Here is a 21270-nt window from a genome sequence, read left to right on the forward strand (position 1 = left end):
ATGCCTAATGTATGTATATATTCAAATAAAAGTTTGTTTTCTGTCCTCGTCTTTACGTTTTCATTTCTCATTGTGTTTAACGTTTTTTGTGATGTCCTGTACCCATATATGCTTGTATGTATACATATAGATGTCGGTATGTACATATATGTATGGATATATGCATACATATACATACTCCGGTGTGGCAGGTGAGTTCCGTAAAAAATTTAGATTCAGGTGAATATGGTACTTAAGTTTAGGCACCAGAATCAAGTATGGTATTATCCATACAGTTTCAAAATAAGGTGATTAAAGTCAAAATAAGCAACAAGGACATCCAAAGTTAATGCAGTACGATCGTTTCATGCGACTCCATTTAATTAAGCAATGTGAACATTACATCAAATATAAAATGCAGAGCAATCCTCAGCTGCACAAAGATATAGAAATTTAATGCAATTACATTGAAACATTTAAACAGAAGGACATATTTTCATAACTACATTTAAACTCTCCAAGTTGGAGATGCCTGTCAAGCTCTCATAAACATAGAATTCTAGTGAAACACATTCACTGATTTCAAAAATAGAAATAATACATTTCTAAATCTCTCAGAGAGATTTATGCAGTAGTGATGTGATAATAAAATAGTTGTATGCTGTCAACTTAATGTGACAGTCCCATATATATATATATATATATATATATATATATATATATATATATATATATATATATATATATATATATATATATATATATATATATATATACACAGGTTGCTTCACCACATACCGAAGTTCAGAAATAGCAGCTAAAAATGCTGAAACGCCTATGTAGATTTGGAGATACTTTCAAAATGTGTCGACTGCAATGATGGCGCTAGATCATGCATGCACATTTGCCAGTATCATCGAATTTACAACAGGAATATCATACCGATGAGGTAATGAAGAGTTTTTATTATTCTTCTAAACCAGAAACATGTCTATGATTAACTATGGCTAATTTAGTTCGTTATTTTTCTTCTTGTTTTTCCTATGTGAGTTGCGGGTAACTGCTATCTGTTGGAGTTTCAGCATTTTTAGCTGCTATTTCTGAACTTCGGTATGTGGTGAAGCAACCTGTTGCTGATCCCTTAATTTTGTTTATAAATGTATAAGAACTTTTAAATAAGTTCCACACCGATAATGGTGCTTACATACAGAAGGGCTTGGTAAAAATTATTAATTATTAATTTATTAATAAATTGATAATCCTTTACCCTTTTAATTGTAATAATTAATTATTCACTCCCGGATAGTAAACCACAGATTTTCTGCGGTACCGCCTGCGACGCACATGGTAATCCGTGAGGGAAGATGATGGGCTGGCTCGCCTATGTGGATTTGGAGATACTTTCAAGATGTGTCGACTGCAATGATGGCGCTAGATCATGCATGCACATTTGCCAGTATCATCGAATTTACAACAGGAATATCATACCGATGAGGTAATGAAGAGTTTTTATTATTCTTCTAACCCAGAAACATGTCTATGATTAACTATGGCTAATTTAGTTCGTTATTTTTCTTCTTGTTTTTCCTATGTGAGTTGCGGGTAACTGCTATCTGTTGGAGTTTCAGCATTTTTAGCTGCTATTTCTGAACTTCAGTATGTGGTGAAGCAACCTGTTGCTGATCCCTTAATTTTGTTTATAAATGTATAAGAACTTTTAAATAAGTTCCACACCGATAATGGTGCTTACATACCGAAGGGCTTGGTAAAAATTATTAATTATTAATTTATTAATAAATTGATAATCCTTTACCCTTTCAATTGTAATAATATATATATATACATATAGTAAGGCGGCGAGCTGGCAGAAACGTTAGCCCGCTGGGCGAAATGCTTAGCGGTATCTCGTCTGCTGTTACGTTCAGAGTTCAAATTCCGCCGAGGTTAACTTTGCCTTTCATCCTTTCGGGTTCAATAAATAAAGTACCAGTTATACACTGGGGTCGATGTAATTGACTTAATCCCTTTGTCTGTCCTTGTTTGTCCCCTCTATGCTTAGCCCCTTGTGGGCAATAAAGAAATATATATGTATATCGTTGCCAGTGCCCCTGGACTGGCTTGTGCGGGTGGCACATAAAAGACACCATTTCGAGTGTGGCCGTTTTCGTGCGGGTGACACGTAAAAGCACCCACTACACTCTCTGAGTGGTTGGCGTTAGGAAGGGCATCCAGCTGTAGAAACTCTGCCAAATTAGATTGGAGCCTGGTGTTGCCATCCGGTTTCACCAGTCCTCAGTCAAATCGTCCAACCCATGCTAGCATGGAAAGCGGACGTTAAACGATGATGATGATGATGATGATGATGATCACCAAAATAACTTCAAGTGATATTACTTATACAGTATGGATCACTGATGTTTGTTTGGGAATCTTTAACATTCTCACAATATTATATATTGAATATAGAGGCAAGAACTATGTGGTTAAGGAGTTTGCTTTTCAACCATACTGTCCTGAGTTCAGTCTCACTGTGCAGCACCTTGGGCAAGTGTTGTTTTGCTATAGCGCCAGGCAGACCAAAGCTTTGTGAGTGAAATTTGGTGAATGGAAACTGAAAGAAGTTAATGGTATATTTATCTGTCTGTCTATCTATCTATCTGTTTGTTTGTCTGTTTGTATATCTATCTGTCTGTCTGTCTGTCTGTTAGTGTGTGCATGTGTATTTGTGTGTTTATGAAAACATTCTTCTACTTGTCCTACAGTAAGTCAAGTTTAATCATAATTTAGAACAAAACCTCTATTATCATTAAGTTATACAACAACAACAAAGGAGGAAGAAGAGGAGTAAACAAGAAGAAGAAGAAGAAGAAGAAGAAGAAGAAGAAGAAGAAGGAGGAAAAAGCTCTCTGAACATCTCTATCGAGGCTTTCTCTTCTAAAACTATTTCAACTAAATTTATAGTTGAAAATTGGTCAATTATTTTGTCAGATATAATTTGTTATAACTGCACTGATATCTAGTAGAAGAAATTCTAAGAAATTCTAAAAAAAATATGAAATAAAATAAAAAGAAAAATCAAATGGGGTTGTGGGGAGTGGAGAGAAGAAGAGAATCATTGCATTGTATTTCTCTTGTGATATATTTTGGTATTGAAAAAAAAGTATATCTGACTTGTTATGATAATACTCACTATAACTATAATGAGGAAATGATCGTGATAATGTTCACCATTGTCATCATCATCACAATCACCACCACCACCACCACCACCACAAAATATAAAAAAGTAAAAGATATGTAATTGAAAAGTATAAAGTAAGATTTAAATATAAATAATATATATATATATAAAAGTAAAAATATACATATATATACATATAAGAAGAAAAAAAAGCTATATATATATATTTACAGATATTTTGTTGGATGGCAGTTGACTTTTCAGGAATCCCTCTGCCCTTTGACGGGCCTTATTTTTCATCCCATAGGGTGTCCAACAACACCCTCCTCACCAAACAAGCCTGGTGGAGTTGCCAGTTTAATCGCTGACGACCCAACCATGCTATTGATGAAGATTTTGGGCCATATACCTCCTTAACATATGTCAGGTCACTCTTGAATGCTACTGGTAACATGTAATCCAGTACAACTTGTCACATACATACATACATACATACATAGGTGTAGCTGTGTGCTAAGAAGCTTGCTTAAGGCAGTGAGCTGGCAGAAACGCTAGCACGCCTGGTGAAATGCTTAGCGGTATTTCGTCTGCCGTTACGTTCTGAGTTCAAATTTCGCCGAGGTCGACTTTGCCTTTTATTCTTCCGGGGGTCGATAAATTAAGTACCAGTTACACACTGTTGTTGATGTAATCGACTTAATCCGTTTGTCTGTCCTTGTTTGTCCCCTCTGCGTGTAGCCCTTTATGGGCAGTAAAGAAATAAGAAGCTTGCTTCCCTGCTACATTGTCCCAGGTTCAGTCTCACTGCATGGTACCTTGGGCAAGTGACTTCTGCAATAGCTCAGTGTCAACCAAAGCTTTGTGAGGGCATTTCAGAAATAGAAACTGAATGAAGAATATGGGACGGTTATTTTTACAGCTGTTTTTTTTGTATTTTTCCTTTCTCAGTTTCGCATTTTTTTTTTGTTAGTCTTTAATCATTTATTTATTTCTTTTTCAATCTCAGAATGCAGGAAATCCGAATAGCACCTGCAGATCAAAAGAATCTCACCTGAATAACAAGTGATTCGAATTCACTTTGAGGTGACTCAGGTGCACAGTACAAGCTGAAATAACAGCAAAATATCAATATCCAACATTTACATTCACTATGGGTAATTTGTTTCATCCAGTTTGAAATATTCAGTATTTTTAACACTCAACATGTCTAAAGGGACTTTCCCCTGAGCAGATCCCACAGCCAGTAAGTATATAAACAAAAACACATACATAAAATATGTAACATTGGTAATGTATATATGCATATATATATATATATATATATATATATATATATATATATATACATACACACACACATACACGCACATATGTATATATATGTATGTATGTATGTATATTATTTATCTAAAGGTCGCAATACATGTATTAACCCTTTCGTTACTGTATTTATTTTGTGATACTCTGTGTTTCTTTCAATTAATTTTAAATATGCCAAAGAATTTAGTAAATTAACTTAGTTATCATTAAGCTAGTGCTAGGAACATAAATTGTGACTAAAGTTTGGTGGAAGAATTCAATTCAAAACTTATGAACACAAAATATTTGAACTACAGAGCCAGAGGGAGTTTCAGCCGGGTTGGTATCGAAAGGGTTAAAGCGCTACTAATAGTTTCATATGTTGAGAGAACTGAAACATATTCTTCTGGCACAAACCACATATCATAACGATAGGTTGGTGCATAATTATTGCGGCCTTTTTTCAATAAATTTTATTCAATGAAAAATTTTAATAAAATGCCAACTTAAACAAAACGCCAAGCAGAAATTGAAGTGGATGGTGAATATGCTCCGGAATAATCATTTAAAGATGTTTTTGTTAAATGTTGTTATTGTTTTTGTTGAATAAAGTTTATTGAAAAAAGCCACAATAATTATACACCAACCTAATATTAGTAATGATTTAATACATGTATTGTGACATTTAAATAAATAATATTTATCTCTCACCAATGGAGCACTTTTTTGTTGAATTTTCTATCATGGATCAGTACATTATATATATATATATATATATATATATATATATATCGGTGGATAGATAGATATAGTAGACAAGTTAGAATAATAGTCATTACATATAAATCCTTTACTATAGCTAATTTGGCTTACAGTAGTCGTTGCTGGAAATTTCCAGTAATGGCTCTGACGAAGGTATTATTAATTTTCTTACGTCTTTCAATTTACCTCAATTGATCAATACACCAATTGAGTAAAGCTATCTATAATGACTACTCGAAACAGCTGTAAGTCAAATTTGCTCTAATAAAGGAGTTATGTGTAATGACCTTTATTTTTAATTTGTTTCTTATATATCAATCAGTTTATCTGAAGCCCATCCATAGATTTACAATATAGAATTGTGATAAACCATAACTTTGGATCCTACCACCTTAAGTTGCTTAGAATATTAGCAAATCATTTTTATTCGTTTTCTCACTCAACACTGATGAGTGCAAATCACAAACTACACATCGTTGCTATTATGTTAAGCTGAAACTGTTGCTAATATAAAAATAAATGGAATGGTGAAATTATTTTTTTCCTTTTCTGAAAAAAGCAACATTTTGGACTTACTACACTTTTGCATAATAGCAACAATACATACATACATATATATATTTCAAGGGACATAATCGATGCCTAAACGATTTTTGTTTGGTTGTCACATCTTCTTGAATATTACCACAGAAAGTAATAATGTAGATGTAGATATAATCATTATTTTACAAAAACAAAAAGCAAATAAAAATTTCTGCAGTAATTCTCAGCAAACGAATCTGTGACTGTTTATTGAATTTGCACTTAATTTTTTCCTTTTCTTCCTTTTTTTTTGGCCTTTTTTTCCCCTCTTTCTCCATTAACCTTTAAAACCTAAAATCTTTAAATACTCCATGTTTTTTTTATTACAGCTGTTTTTTGTTCTTCCTTTTTCATTTTTATTTTGGTTATTCTTTAGTCGTTTCTTTACCTTCATTTATCTTTATTTTTTGCATTTTCCTTTTTTCAATTTCAAGCTTACTTGGGTGACTCATTCACTGGGTGTAAGTAAATATATGTACGTACTTGTGAAGCACCTCTTCGACAAAGTTACACATACATACATTCCTGCATGTGTTTAAATACACTATGATTTGATATGAGGGCACTTTACTCTGGTGCGACAAACAAAACTTCACTGACAGAAAGCAATATTGTTATATATGCTTACACATCGATTCAATATATATATATATATATATATATATATATATATATATATATGTATATACACACACAGGTATACATGTATATGTGTGTATATGTATATATATGTATTATATATATATATAAATATATATATAAACATATATATGCATATATATTTCTCAATATATATAAGCATATATATATATACATATATACACGCACACATATATGAATATATATTTATATGTATATACATATTTGTATATGTCCACACACACACATATTTATTCAGACACACACTTGTGCAGTGGTATTGTAATAACAAAATAAAGATATCTGCATCTATGAATGTAAATGTGTGTGTATACATACATACATACATATATATATTCATTCATACCTACATGCACATACACACATGACACACACATGCACTCACATGTGCACAAATGTGCAGTGGGATTATAGGAATCAAATAAGGATTTTTTTTTACATAAGCAAGATCACTCATTTGTACGTAAACGCATGCAGGAATACAAATGCACAGACAAACATATCCACATACATAAACCATACATTATCTAAATATATTTCGTAGTTTAGAGTCACAGATACACAAACATTCAAGCATGATGACGCAACAAACTTCATGCAAATATTAAAGTCTTTATGTATTCTATTATTTTTTTCTCCTTATTTGGCTCATCCAATCTGTTTTCTGTAATTAAATATCATTTGTCGGTCACCCCTAGATATTATAATAGAATATTCAGCTTTATATCTGATATTTCTGGGTTATCAAAGACCAGACACAATAAAAAGATGATTAGGTCAATGCTATATAACTTCAGGGTACATAAGCAACATTTTTGCTTTTAGCTTTACAAGCAGAAGCATTTGATGAAAAAGAAGACGAGATAGAGACACAATAACTAGAAATTATTACAAAGTAATCTACCTAGGGCTACAATCCAAATTTGTGTCTGGTGCAAACTTCCATCGAAACCAGAAGGACTCTGCAAGGTGGATAGAGCCAATTTCCCCATTTTTCTGGTGTATGTATGCTCATCCATGTATGGGATGCCAGTCTGTCACAGAATTACTCATTTCTACAAGCTGAAAGGACTAGAGGAACCTGAAACGAAGTGTTTTGCTCAAGAACACAATGCCTCACCTGGTCCATGAATTGAAACCACAATCTTACAATCATGAGTCCAACACCTTAATCACCAAGCCACACACCTCTGTCCCTATCCTCTCTTATATTTACTTTCTGGTACCTTGAAGGTATGCTCAAATACTTCATCATTACCATCTTTTCTCTATTTCCAGCTAGGGTAGCCATGTATCTCCTTTTTAGCAGAACACCTTTTCTTGTCTTTCTTTCACACTTCAGCCTCATCAATGCTACAACTCCACTCAGTTGAGGGGGCTTGTTTTGCAAGTTACTTGGTGACCTCACTAGAGCTGGTGCCACAAAAATAGAAAAAAATGGACCCAGTAGACATTGTTAAATTTTTTTGCATTAGGAAGGCCATCCAGCTATAAAAACCATGCTAAAACAGGCACTGGAACTGGATGCAGTCCTTTATCTCATCAGATCCCTTTGAACTGTTCAATCTTTGCCAGCATGGAAGATGGACATTTAATGAGGATGATGATAATGATGAATATATAAGAATGACATTATTATATATCATACAATATATATATTATATATTATATTACAAGAAAGGAGTAAAGATCCCCACCTTCGGCCATGAATGACCATAGGATTGCACCTAAAAATTTCCCTCTGAGGCACAAATCTGGGCAATGTTGTCTATGGAAGACCAGCAATCACCCATGCATACCAGCCTCCCCTCTCCATGCCACCAATGGTAGCCAAGGGAAAGGCAAGGGTCGATACAGCTTGGCACCAGTGATGTCACAACTCATTTCTACAGCTGGAACAACATGATATAAAGTGTCTTGCTCAAGAACACAACACATAGCCCAGTCCAAGAATCGAACTCACTCCCTCATGATTGTGTACCTGACACTATAACCACTGAGCCATGTGCCTTCACTGTATATTCTATTATATGTTTTATTCTATTACATGTCATTATCTTAAAGTATATCTGATGGTTGATAGATCGGTAGAATTAGTACAGCAATGGAGAGCAAAAATGTTAAACAGTATTAAGTTAAGTGCAGACAGGAAAGATTTGAAATGACTATTGTGGGTTGGTAGAAGCATTTAAGCATTGTGCAAATTGCCTGCAGTATTTAGTCACAACTCTTTTCATTCAGAGTTCAAATCCACCAAGGTCAAATTTGCTTTCATCCATCTGGAGTCAAAGTGCTGGGGGTCTGTTTAATATTCCTATAAAGCAAAAGTGGAAAGCTGGCAGAATTGTTAATGTGCCAGGCAAACCGCTTATCAGTATTTCCTCTGGTACTTTATGCTTTGAGTTCAAATGCCCCAAGATCAACTCTACTTTTCATCCTTTTGGGGTTGATAAAACAAAGTACCAGTGAACTACTGGGATCGATGTGATCAAGTATTCTTGCCACCTTCTAAAATTGCTGGCTTTGTGCCAAAATTAGAAAGAATAATCACTTATAAAGTACATCAGATATGATGGAATTATAAGAGAACACTCAGATTATTGGAATTCAGTTAACCACAAAATTACTTAATTTACTGACGATGGTTCACAGAATTGATAAATTATTGTCTTAAAGTCTTTTGGTGATCAATTGATTGATTATGTATTACACTAGATAGCATCTGAAAAATTATATAATCGAGTAAAACAATGTCTGGCTTATGAATTTTGCAGACATCTTTCAGATCTGTTTCCATCCCTGAATTCAAGATGGTAAGCTGGAAGAATTGTTAGTGTGTCAGACACAATGCTTTAGACGCATTTCTTCCGACCCTTTATATTCTGAGTTCAAATTCTACCAAGGTTGATTTTTGCTTTTCATCCTCTCAGGGTTGATAAAATGAGGACCAGTTGAGCACTGGGACCAGTGTATTCAACTATTCTCCCCTCTCTAAAAATTACTGGCCTTGTGCCAAAATTTGAAACAAGTATTTATTACTAAATTCACTTTGATATACATCGTTAATAAAGACCTATTTAACAAAGTACCTTTTGTTGTTTACTTGCTTCCAGCATTCAACTGGACCATGATGTATATACATATGTACATTTTTTTTTTTTTGTTTCAGTCATTTGACTGTGGCCCTGCAGGAGCACCACTTTTAGCCGAGTAAATTGACCCCAAGACTTTATTCTTTGTAAGCTTAATACTTGTTCTATCGGTCTCTTTTGCTGAGCCGCTAAGTTACGGAGACGTAAACATACCAGCATCGGTTGTCAAGCGATGTTGGGGGGACAAACACAGACACACAAACACACACACACACACATATATATATACGACAGGCTTCTTTCAGTTTCTGTCTACCAAATCCACTCACAAGGCTTTGGTTGGCCCAAGGCTGTAGTAGAAGACACTTGCCCAAGGTGCCACACAGTAAGACTGAACCCAGAACCATGTGGTTAGTAAGCAAGCTACTTACCACTGAGCTTCACATAGTTTCCATCTATCAAAGCAAACTCCTTAACCACACAGCTATGCCAGTGGGTTTTCAGGTAATAGATATAACATTAACCTTTAGCATTTAAACTGTCCATATCAGGCCTGAATATTCAATCTGTTTTATGCTCAAACCAGCCAGATCTGGCCTCTTACACCTACCCTACAATGTCATTCTAAAAATAAGCAACCACATCATCAAAATCTTGAAGCATCATTAATTCAAAACAATGTGAATAAATAAGCTTTATATTTGACAGAGTGGAGGCGCAATGGCCCAGTGGTTAGGGCAGCAGACTCGCTGCCATAGGATCGCGGTTTCGATTCCCAGACCGGGCGTTGTGAGTGTTTATTGAGCAAAAACACCTAAAGCTCCACGAGGCTCCGGCAGGGGATGGTGAACCCTGCTGTACTCTTTCACCACAACTTTCTCTCACTCTTACTTCCTGTTTCTGTTGTGCCTGTAATTCAAAGGGTCAGCCTTGTCACACTGTGTCACACTGTATATCCCCGAGGGATACACGTGTCTGTGGAGTGCTCAGCCACTTGCACATTAATTTCACGAGCAGGCTGTTCCGTTGATCGGATCAACTGGAACCCTCGACGTTGTAAGCGACGGAGTGCCAACAACAACAACATTTGACAGAGTATTCTGAATGCTAAAGGGCTTATAAAGACTTATTAACAAAAACATATCTTTTAATAATAAACAGTTTTGAAGGATTTTTTTGGTTGACAGGAACTTATTAGTGGTGTATTTGGTTTCTAACATTGGCAGTAGTCTAGAGAATTTTTATGCGGGTACAGACGATTGTATTGAGCTTAGTACTTGGCTGTAATTTCATTATATCAAGCCTAGAAGGATGAAAGGTAGAGTTGACCGCAGTGTGTGATATTAAGAGCGCATTTCCCACAGGATGGGAAAACAGGAGACTGTTAATTAAGATGCTACAATAATCGAATGCATAATGACGTTAATAATGTTCAATAAATCTTTATTGGTTCAGTAGAAACTTCATCTCTTTATATTGAAAACAGGATGTGTATAAATTTATATGTCTATGTGGGGGAGTGCATGTGTGTGTTTGTGATTTGTTGTGTTGTGTGTGTGTGTGTGTGTGTGTGTGTGTAGTATTGGTTTTGGACGTGTGTAGATATGAGAGAATACTACAAAACTTGCTGAACCACAAATCTGTGAGAAAAGTGAATGGAGACGGGAGGGGGGCAGAAGTGAAAAGAGAATTGCTCAGGGACACCTTCTGTATGTAAAACAAACAATTAAAATAAATGTTAGCAGAGTCAATGTAACAAGCTTAGAATGTTTAATTAATTAAAATTACACTCGTAATGAGAAGGAAAAAAAAACCTGTTCATTAGCTTAATAGTTTACTCTAGTCACAAAGTTCAAACAAGAAAACTGAAATTTAAATTAATAAGATTTAATGTGAGATAGACAATTGGAAGTGAATCTGATGTTTGGCAGCAAGATGACTAATCCATGCATGTTTCAGTCTTATTAGACCTCGCCAGCAAAGAATTATCTTTACCAGTGCTTGCCTGGCCTTAAGATGAGTGAGAGATAGTGAACTTATTCGGCCTTGAAATAGCAAAAGAAGCATCCATGTGGTCACTCAGCCTACTAGAAATAGTTGTCAATTTTGATGGATGATTTAAATTTAGATCACTTGAAAGTACAACATTTCTATCCTAGAATTAGGGTCTTAGGCACGTTTTGGGGCATAAATTAGCATGAAATTCTGATGGATGATTTTAATTTAGATCACTTGAAAATACAAAATTGGTATCATAGAGCTAGGGCTGGTCTCAGGTACATCGGTATCAAATGGACTAATGCAAATACATCATAGAAAGTCAAATCAACTGTGGAATTTATCCAGAGATAATATCTCTTATGGATCATCATCATCATCATCATCGTCGTCGTCGTCGTCGTCATCATTTTATGTCCATTTTCCAAGCTGGCGTGGGTTGAATGGTTTGACAGGAGCTGGCAAGCCAGAGGGCTGCACCAGGCTCCGGTCATCGGTTTCTACAGCTGGATGCCCTTCCTTAATGCCAGCCACTTTACAGAGTACCAGATGCTTTTTATGTCATTCCACCTCGGGTGCTTTTTATGTGGTTCCACTACAGGAGCTTTTTATGTGACACTGGCATGGCTACTTTGTATGTAGCACCAGCATAGGTGCTTTTTTTACATGGCATCGGTCTCTTATAGATGTATTGCACTAAATAACCCAACATGCGTCTGTTGCACACAAAGAATCTTTATATCTTAGTGCTTTCATATACAGTGGTGGTGGTGGTGGTGGTGGTGGTGTTAGATAAGTAGTTATGAGAAGCAGCTTGGTATGTCAATAAAATAACGAAATTATATTTAAAAATGTAAAAAATACAAATTGGAATTTGGTGCTTCAATTTATTGAATAAAATACAAAAAGTATTTAATAATTGCCTGTTATGTAAATTATTTATATTTATCAGTTAAATTATATAACATTTTAAAAACCCTTTAACATTTAAACTGACCATATCTGACCCAAATATTCTACCTGTTTTATGTTCAAACTGATCCAATCCAGCTTCTCACACCTATCCTACAATGTAGTTCTACATTTAAGAGATGAGGAATTATGTACATTATTTACATTATTTACATTTGACAGATATTTATCCTCATCTTGTTTGTTGTTAACACAACGTTTTGGCTGATATACCCTCCAGCCTTCTTCAGGTGTCTTGGGAAAATTTCGAACCTGGGTTCTCATTCCTAAGGTATTTTTCGATGTTATTATTATTATTATTATTATTATTATTATTATTATTATTATAATTATTATTCTGCTCATTAGACTTGGGATCAAGCAAAACTAATTTCTTGGATAGGTAGAAAGCCAGAATCTACAAAAAACACATATTGCCTACAGCATTATCTTACAACAGGATGAAAAGTGTCATCCCTTTAAATTAAATTAAAATCATCCATCAGAATTTCATGCTAATTTATGCCCCAAAACGTGCCTAAGACCCTAATGCTAGGATACAAATGTTGTACTTTCAAGTGATCTAAATTAAAATCATCCATCAAAATTTCATGCTAATTTATGCCTGAAAACCTGCCTAAAAACGTAGTTCTATGGATATAAATTTTGTATTTTCAAGTGATTGAAATAAAGACTTTCTATCAAAATTTTGTTCAAATTTATGTCCAACATATCAGCTTAATCCCAAAAGAGTTATTTTACTAAATTTTTCATTATTTCCAGAACTTATTGAAAGAGTGTATTACAACAGAAATATGGTAATAAACAGGTTAGTACTAAAATAAGTTCTTTTAAATTCCTTATTTATAAAGACACTTTAAATTACTGTGGTTTTGAGGTGCATCTGACATTCTCCTTTCTCATGTTGTTCTGCTTTTGACATCAGATATTCATCAATTTAGAAGAGTGCTCTTTTCCTTTACATCAACCACTGAAATTCGTTATAATCAGATCTTAGTAATTTCTTTGCAATGAACTTGCTAATCACTTCACTTGCTTTCCTTGAAATTTGCTTGTACTAAAACTGATCATTATCTCACTTAATTAAGCCAAGGTATGTTAAAAAAACCATCTGAGAAAATCATCAAAAACAGTTGGCGTCTTTTGATGATTAGTATGTTTAATGAACTAATTAATCAAAACAAAAAGAAAAAAAACAGAATGTTTGTGTCGAAAAGAGACATCAACTGAAGGCGGTACCCCAGCATGGCCATAAGCTATGATTGCTGCTAACATACAACCAAAGCTAAAGAACATCAAGCTAATAAAATTTTAGTGTAAAAAGCAACATTTTATTTATTAGCATCCAACATTGTGGGAAGTGTTTTCACTAAAATAATTGATTTCAAAGAGTTGCAAAATGTCATACAAGCTGTTGTTGTATAAGCGTGTTCAAGGAGACCAATGATCAAAGGTGTTGCAGCCAGAGCCATCCTAGCAGATGGTTTTGGGTTCAGTCCCACTGCACAGCAACTTGAGTCAACCAATGCTTTGTGAGTGAATTTTGTAGATGGAAACTTTGTAAAAGCCTGTTGTTTAGTTATACCTATATCCATATCTATCTATCTATCTATCTATCTATCTAGATGCCTGTCTATCTATCTATCTATCTATATGTCTGTATGAGTGTCTGTCTATATAACTGACTGTCTGTCTATATGTCTGACTGTCTGTCTATATGTCTGTCTGTTTGAAAGAGATGATGATGGAGATGTGTTGGGATATACTGACAAGGTACAGTGGTGATGATCATTTTAAGTGAATATAAGTGGTACAGAGGATTAATCAAGATGAATGAACATGGAAAAAGAGACGAGGGACATTTCATAAGAGTGTGGTTGGAGATGGTTAGAGATGAGGGCAGAGGTAATTCTGTAATTTTATTTCCAAGAAAAACCATGCCCTTTTCATTAACATAGCACCCCCTTGTGAGCTTAGAATGTTCTCTGCCAAGGGGGTACTATCCCCAAGGTTAAGCACCACTACTCTTGAATATATTATTATATTGAGAGAGTCAGTAGTGGCAACTGATATCAGTACTGCGTAATTACATTTCATGTATTTACATCGAACAAAACAATAAACCAAATACCAAATATTACAAGTGTGTTCAATTCATGTCACTTATAATGGGAAGTATAGAGTATAAGAGCAGGTGTCTAGTAGAAGCAATCTTGCTTTTTGCTTGTTGAAGCTAAGTGGTAGGAAAACATACAAGTGTGAAGTAGCTCAGCTGATATTTTTCTGCAAAGAAAACATACTAAGGCAAAAGACAAGACTAAAACTAACAGATTTTAACTTGTTAGTCGTTTATTGATTAAGTGACAATTTTAAATATTTTTCTCAAATTTCTCTTCTCCAAAGAACAATTTTATCTTGTTTCTGTTGAAATCAATGTAAGAACTGACTTTAATATGACTTAGACACACACTTCTGTTGCACTGTAAAAATAGTAATCCTGTTGACGATATGAAATTGAATTAGTTCCATTTCTTCACCAAAATAATGAAGAAATACAATTTGTCTCAGAGCTACACTGCTTTAGATTTGGAAATTAGACCAAATGAGGGAAAGTAAAAGAAACAGCCAGGTCTGAATATATATATATATATATATATATATATATATATATATATATATATATATATATATATATATATATAACATATAATTACATAGAAAATTTCACAGCTCTGCTCCACAGAGTTAAGACTGACACAAACAGAAATGGCAATCCTTAAAGAACCAAAACATAGTTGCATTCTATTTACAGACTTGGCTGTGTAGTTAAGAAGTTCTTTTAGCAATTGCATGGTTTCCAGTTCAATTCCACAGTATAGCGCAAATCTTTTACCATAACCTCAGATCAACCAAAGCCTTATGAGTGAAATTTAATAGATGGAAACTGAAAGGAAGCCTGTTGAAAGGATCATTCTATTTCATGCATGGTAGCACTGGCATAGCTGGTGGGGGGGGGGGCAGTAGGGGGCAGTCCACTCCTGGTGGAACTTTTAAAAGGGTGGTCAAAGTGCATCACTGAGTGATGCATGAAAATCTTTCATTCTTTTATTCTTTTATTTGTTTCAGTCAATTGATTGTAGCCTTGCTCAAATACTGCCTTTAGTCAAACAAATCGACCCCAGGACTTTGTAAGCCTGGTACTTATCCTATTGGTCTTTTTTGCTGAACTACTAAGTTACGGCATGCAAACACACAAACATCAGTTGTCAAGCGATGGTGGGGAGACAAACACAGACACACGAACACACAAACATATATACATATATATGATGAGCTTCTTTCAGCTTCCATCTACCAAATCCACTCACAATGTTTTGGTTGGCCCAAGGTTATAGTTGAAGACACTTGCCCAAGGAGTGGGACTGAACCCAGAACCATGTGGTTGGGAAGCAAGCTTCTTACCACACAGCCACATGAATCAAGAAATAAAGAGCTTGCTGAAATATGAGATTTGAAAGATTTCATATAAATTTAGGACAAGGTCTTTGGTTACAACAAGAATAATCTCTTAGAGAGTAAGTTGAGGAATGAAAATTTTTTCATTAAATGTGGGTCTAAAGACATTTAGCTTTTGGCCACAATAAGAAAGATCACACTAAAGAGCTGAAGTCCAGAGCTTTTAAAAGCTTGCTTAAAAGTACCAGAATGTTCCGTGAGAAATTTAGATGCAATAATTAAACTTTTATTTTTGTCTGTTAATGACTATCAAAAAACCTATCATTAAATATGATTGGCTGAAAAAAAAATGTCAGCAGGTGTTATTACAGAATTCAGGGATAAAGCCAAAATTAATCCTGGGCAACAATGATCAAATGTACTAATATCAATTACTAATGGCTATTATCACTGGGCAACATTACTGAATATAATATTATACACATGTGGTTTTGACTTTCAAGAATTACTGTTCCAGGTTCAAATTTGAGGGAAGGTCCCCACTACAAGTTTTATTAGAATGTAGGAGAAAACCCCTTGCTGTATTTGTTCTGACTCCCTATTTACTGAGTTAAAATCCCACTGAGATCAAATTTGTCTTTCATCCTTTTGGAGTTAACAGATTAAAGTAGGAATCTAAAGTAGTGGATTAGCAGGCATGGTTATGTCATTAAGAATCTTACTTTGCAACCACATGGTTTCAGGTTCAGTCCCACTGTGTGTGTGTGTGTGTGTGTGTGTGTGTGTGTGTGTGTGTGTGTGAGTGTGTGTGTATGTGTGTGTGTTCCATCTAACTCATGCAAGCATGGAAAATAGACATTAAATGATGATGATGATGATGATGATGATGATGGTGATGATAATAATGTAGATAGATAGAGAGATAGATAGATAGAATAAAAGAAGCAACAGGCAAGTAATAAACAAACAAATAAAAGAAAACAAAAACTTGATTCTGAGTAAGAAAACAGAAAAACAAAAACAAAAGAAAAGAAGGAAAAAAACAAGAGTTAGAAGTTTAGAACTGCTAGTTGTGACAAAAAAAAAAAAAAAAAAAAAGATTATAAATAACTAGCAACAAGTAGCTTTGTTAGTCTGTACTTAAATAAAGATGTTGTCATACTTGAAATACCAGGTTTAAAAAAAAATAGAAATAAATAAGTAAAGGAAAGAAAAAGAAGAAGAAGAAGAAGAAGTAAAAGGAGAAGAAGAAGAAGAAGAAGAAGAAGAGGTGTAAGTGAAAAAATATGGAAAAGCTAAAAGCCATCATTCCCACACCATTATCAATTCAGTGAAATTTTATTTTTTTTACCCATCCAGCCTTCCTTATTTATTATTTTTTTTTTTTTACTTTTACCTGTTTCAGTCACTGCCCTGTGGTCATGCTGAAGCACTGCCTGGAAGGGTTTAGTCGTGTTTATTCTCAACCAGGGTCCGTATGGCCCTTGGGGGGGTCCCTTATTAGATTTTGTTATCAGAATTTGTGTGTGATAAACTGGTTATAATTCTACACTACACAAAATATTTTAACAATGTTTTTTATGCAATTCACAATACTATTTACTCTTTTACTTGTTTCTGTCATGTATGTATATATGCATATGCTCACATATCTTTTCTATTATATATATATATATATATATATATATATATATATATATATATATATATTACAATTAAAAGGGTAAAGGATTATCAATTTATTAATAAATTAATAATTAATAATTTTTACCAAGCCCTTCGGTATGTAAGCACCATTATCGGTGTGGAACTTATTTAAAAGTTCTTATACATTTATAAACAAAGTTAAGGGATCAGCAACAGGTTGCTTCACCACATACCGAAGTTCAGAAATAGCAGCTAAAAATGCTGAAACTCCAACAGATAGCAGTTACCCGCAACTCACATAGGCAAAACAAGAAGAAAAATAACGAACTAAACTAGCCATAGTTAATCATAGTTACAGCATTTTTAGCTGCTATTTCTGAACTTCGGTATGTGGTGAAGCAACCTGTTGCTGATCCCTTAACTTTGTTTATAAATATATATATATATATATATATATATATATATATATACACACACACTTATACATATATATATATATGTGTACATGTATGTATGTGTGTATTTATATATGTATGTGTGTACACACACACTGTGGCAGGGTAAAAAGTGAAAATCACTCATTGTTTTTTAGCTCAGGGTGAAGTTTGACTTAGATCTGTGATCAAAGGCGTTACTACTTTGATTATGATATCCTTCACACACACACACACATACACATACCCCCCCACACACACAGAGTAGACCTATAATTGAAAACCTCCCAGTCATTGACCCACCCACCCTCCCTTCTTTTTTGGTTATTTAAACACTGTGTAGCTAGGAATACATTATCCAATGTCTCCTTTCCATTTAAAAATGACAAGGTATGACTTGGGATTGATTTGGTTGCTGTCCCTTCCATAATCACGCTCTACCAACTTACAACAGGAAAAGCATTGGATAATCTGGCCTTGAATATATTTTGGTAAAAAAAATGGATGGTAATAGTTGGAATATTTTTATCGTAGACCTGTTCAGTTGGAGTTAGCCTTGATGATAAAAAACAATGCAGATGTTAAAGAAAACAATATCTGCATTCAGAGGATGTTGGAAATGGTTTTGGAACCTATGGAAAATATTTTGCCTTCTTCTTTAACACAAGAACTGCAAACTGCTGAAACATCCTTCTGGGCCAAGAATCAAGGCCATTTCTTCACAGACCTTGTGTTGTAGAGCAGCCTTTAGTTGAGGGCTGTTTAAACTTTCTTCTCAAACAATAAAATCTCTCTTTCCCTCTCTCTCTCTCTCTCTCTTTCTTGTCTACATTTCTCATTGTCTGTCTGTCTGTCTCTCTCTTTCTTTCTCTCTCTCTCTCTCATCTATTTTTGTCTTTGTATGACTATCTGTCTTTACCTTTGTCTGTCTGCCTTTCTCTGTCTCTGTCTCTCTGTTTCTGTCTGTCTGTCTCTCTGTTTCTGTCTGTCTGTCTGTCTCTCTTCTCTCTCTATTATCCCCTTCTGTCTGTCTGTCTGTCTCTCTCTCCTTCCTTCTCTATCTCTCCCTCCTTCTCTCTCCCTCTCTCTCTCTCTCTCTCTCCTCATTGCCATGCCTACAGACATCTGCAATCTTCAACCTCTACATCTTCCTGTCTCACACACAATTTAGCATGTTATTGGGGTTGGTCTTTCTGAAACTGGCTGATATCTCCTCTTTCTGTATCTGTTCAGGTTTCATACTTTCAGTTTCCTCTGTTGTCACCAAGAACTTCAAGTTTTTCTACTCTTATGGTGTCCAGTGAACTGAGCCCATTGTCTCCATATGTTGTTGAGAAGCCTTCTGACAGTCTTTCATCATTTAAGGACCAGTGATTTAGCTGCAGTGTATGCTGCTGGGTGCAGCCCTTGAGTCTGCTCTCTCTTTGAGCCCCCAAGCTGATACAAAGTTGATACAGCCCCCAAGCTGACCCAAAAGTGCTACACCCATAGAAGCATCATCTGGGACAGACCACCCCATTTTTGGCTACACTATATTGCCAAGGACCTTGATCTTTGTCACCCTATGTGCATAGGACACTTTCAGCATTCTTCTAAGCCAGGGGTTCCCAAACTTTTTGGGGTTGCCTCCCCTTTGACACCCAGGCCACATTCCTAGCATCCCTGCCCCAACTAACCACCACAAACGTAGACCTCTTTCTGAAGCAGATTCAAAGCAACTGCATTTCACAAATAAAACTTAACCTAATGGACCCATTATTTTGTTGTTTTTTTTCATGAATCGCTACCCCATTATTGCCCCACTTTTTACATAAATTGCTACCCCATTATTGCACCCCACTTTTCTTCAATGCCTTCTTAGAACTTTCCACCGCCCTCAGGGGAGCAATAGCGCCCACTTTGGGAACCACTGCTCAGCAGCATTGAATAAAGTAGTTTAAAATGTTACAGTGGTAGAAAGAAAATAAGTCTTTCTGACAATTCCTCTATCTAGACACAAATACTATATTCTTAGGCAAGTCACTTAACTTTACAGTTAAGTAACTTGCTTAAGTTTACTTTCCAGGAAATTGGCTTTTAAAGTGAGGCTTGTTCACTGGTTCATTGACATCAAACAGATTGTATAGTGTGTGACTGGTTAAGCTGCTTATGACACAAGTAGAAATCAGGTATTATGGACTAGTCGAAAATACTCAACATGCCAATATGCTGTTGATAGTTTAAAAAAGATTAATACGCAAACGACAGCGGCATCTTAAAAATTACTGTCAAAGGAAAGTTCAATAGATTTTTGTGTCTTTGCATTAAAGACTCTGTAGTATGTTTTACTTTGATAAATATATTTGTAAGTCCACGATAAGTAGAAAACAAAATATATGCTGGAGAAAGTTCTAAGTTGAGGGGAAAAAAAATGGGTAACATATATATGAAAATATACACTGAGAAAATTCTCTATAGGTGCAGGCAGGGCTGTGTGGTTAAGAAGCTCACTTTGTAACCACACGGTTTCAGGTTCAATCCCATTACATGACACCTTGGGCAAGCATCTTCTACTAGCTATATCCTTGGGCTGATCAAAGCCTTGTGAGTGAATTTGGTAGACAGAAACAGCGGTGAGCTGGCAGAAACATTAGCACGCCGAGCGAAATGCTTAGCGGTATTTCGTCTGCTGCTACGTTCTGAGTTCAAATTCCGCCAAGGTCGACTTTGCCTTTCATCCTTTCGGGGTCGATAAATTAAGTACCAGTTACGCACTGGGGTCGATAAAATCGATTTAATCCGTTTGTCTGTCCTTGTTTGTCCCCTCTGTGTGTAGCCCCTTGTGGGCAGTAAAGAAATAGGTATTTCGTCTGCTGCTACGTTCTGAGTTCAAATTTTGCCAAGGTCGACTTTGCCTTTCATCCTTTCGGGGTTGATAAATTAAGTACCAGTTACGCACCCTTGTCTGTCCTTGTTTGTCCCCTCTCTGTTTAGCCCCTTGTGGGCAGTAAAGAAATAAGAAACTGCAGAAACCAGGGAGTGCTGTCTAGGTAGGCAAGGTAGGCAGTGGCTACCTTGGATAAAATAGATCAATAGCAACATTTTCCTTTCATGGCAAAATATGCACCTAATTCAATAAAATTATGAAGGTTACTCTGATTTCTATGCATAAAATGCAAAATATCTTAGTTTTTTGTAGATTAGGTAAGCATAATCGACCCCTGCTTTT

At 35.2% G+C, this 21270-nt stretch overlaps 1 long non-coding RNA gene across 2 annotated transcripts; it reads left to right on the forward strand.

Moving 5' to 3' along the window:
• Positions 1-1296: 1296 nt before the first annotated feature.
• LOC149134583 (uncharacterized) lies at positions 1297-14937 on the forward strand. 2 transcript variants are annotated; one of them, XR_016242517.1, is made up of 3 exons: positions 1297-1474; positions 4167-4403; positions 13288-14937. It is a non-coding gene; the product is annotated as an uncharacterized LOC149134583 (long non-coding RNA). The 2 variants fall into 2 exon arrangements; XR_016242516.1 differs by lacking the exon at positions 13288-14937 and having other exon boundaries at positions 4167-5177.
• The last annotated feature ends 6333 nt before the right edge of the window (positions 14938-21270 follow it).

Source organism: Octopus bimaculoides, chromosome 7, assembly GCF_046866305.1.
Source record: "Octopus bimaculoides isolate indiv1 chromosome 7, ASM4686630v1, whole genome shotgun sequence".
Lineage (NCBI taxonomy): Eukaryota > Metazoa > Mollusca > Cephalopoda > Octopoda > Octopodidae > Octopus > Octopus bimaculoides.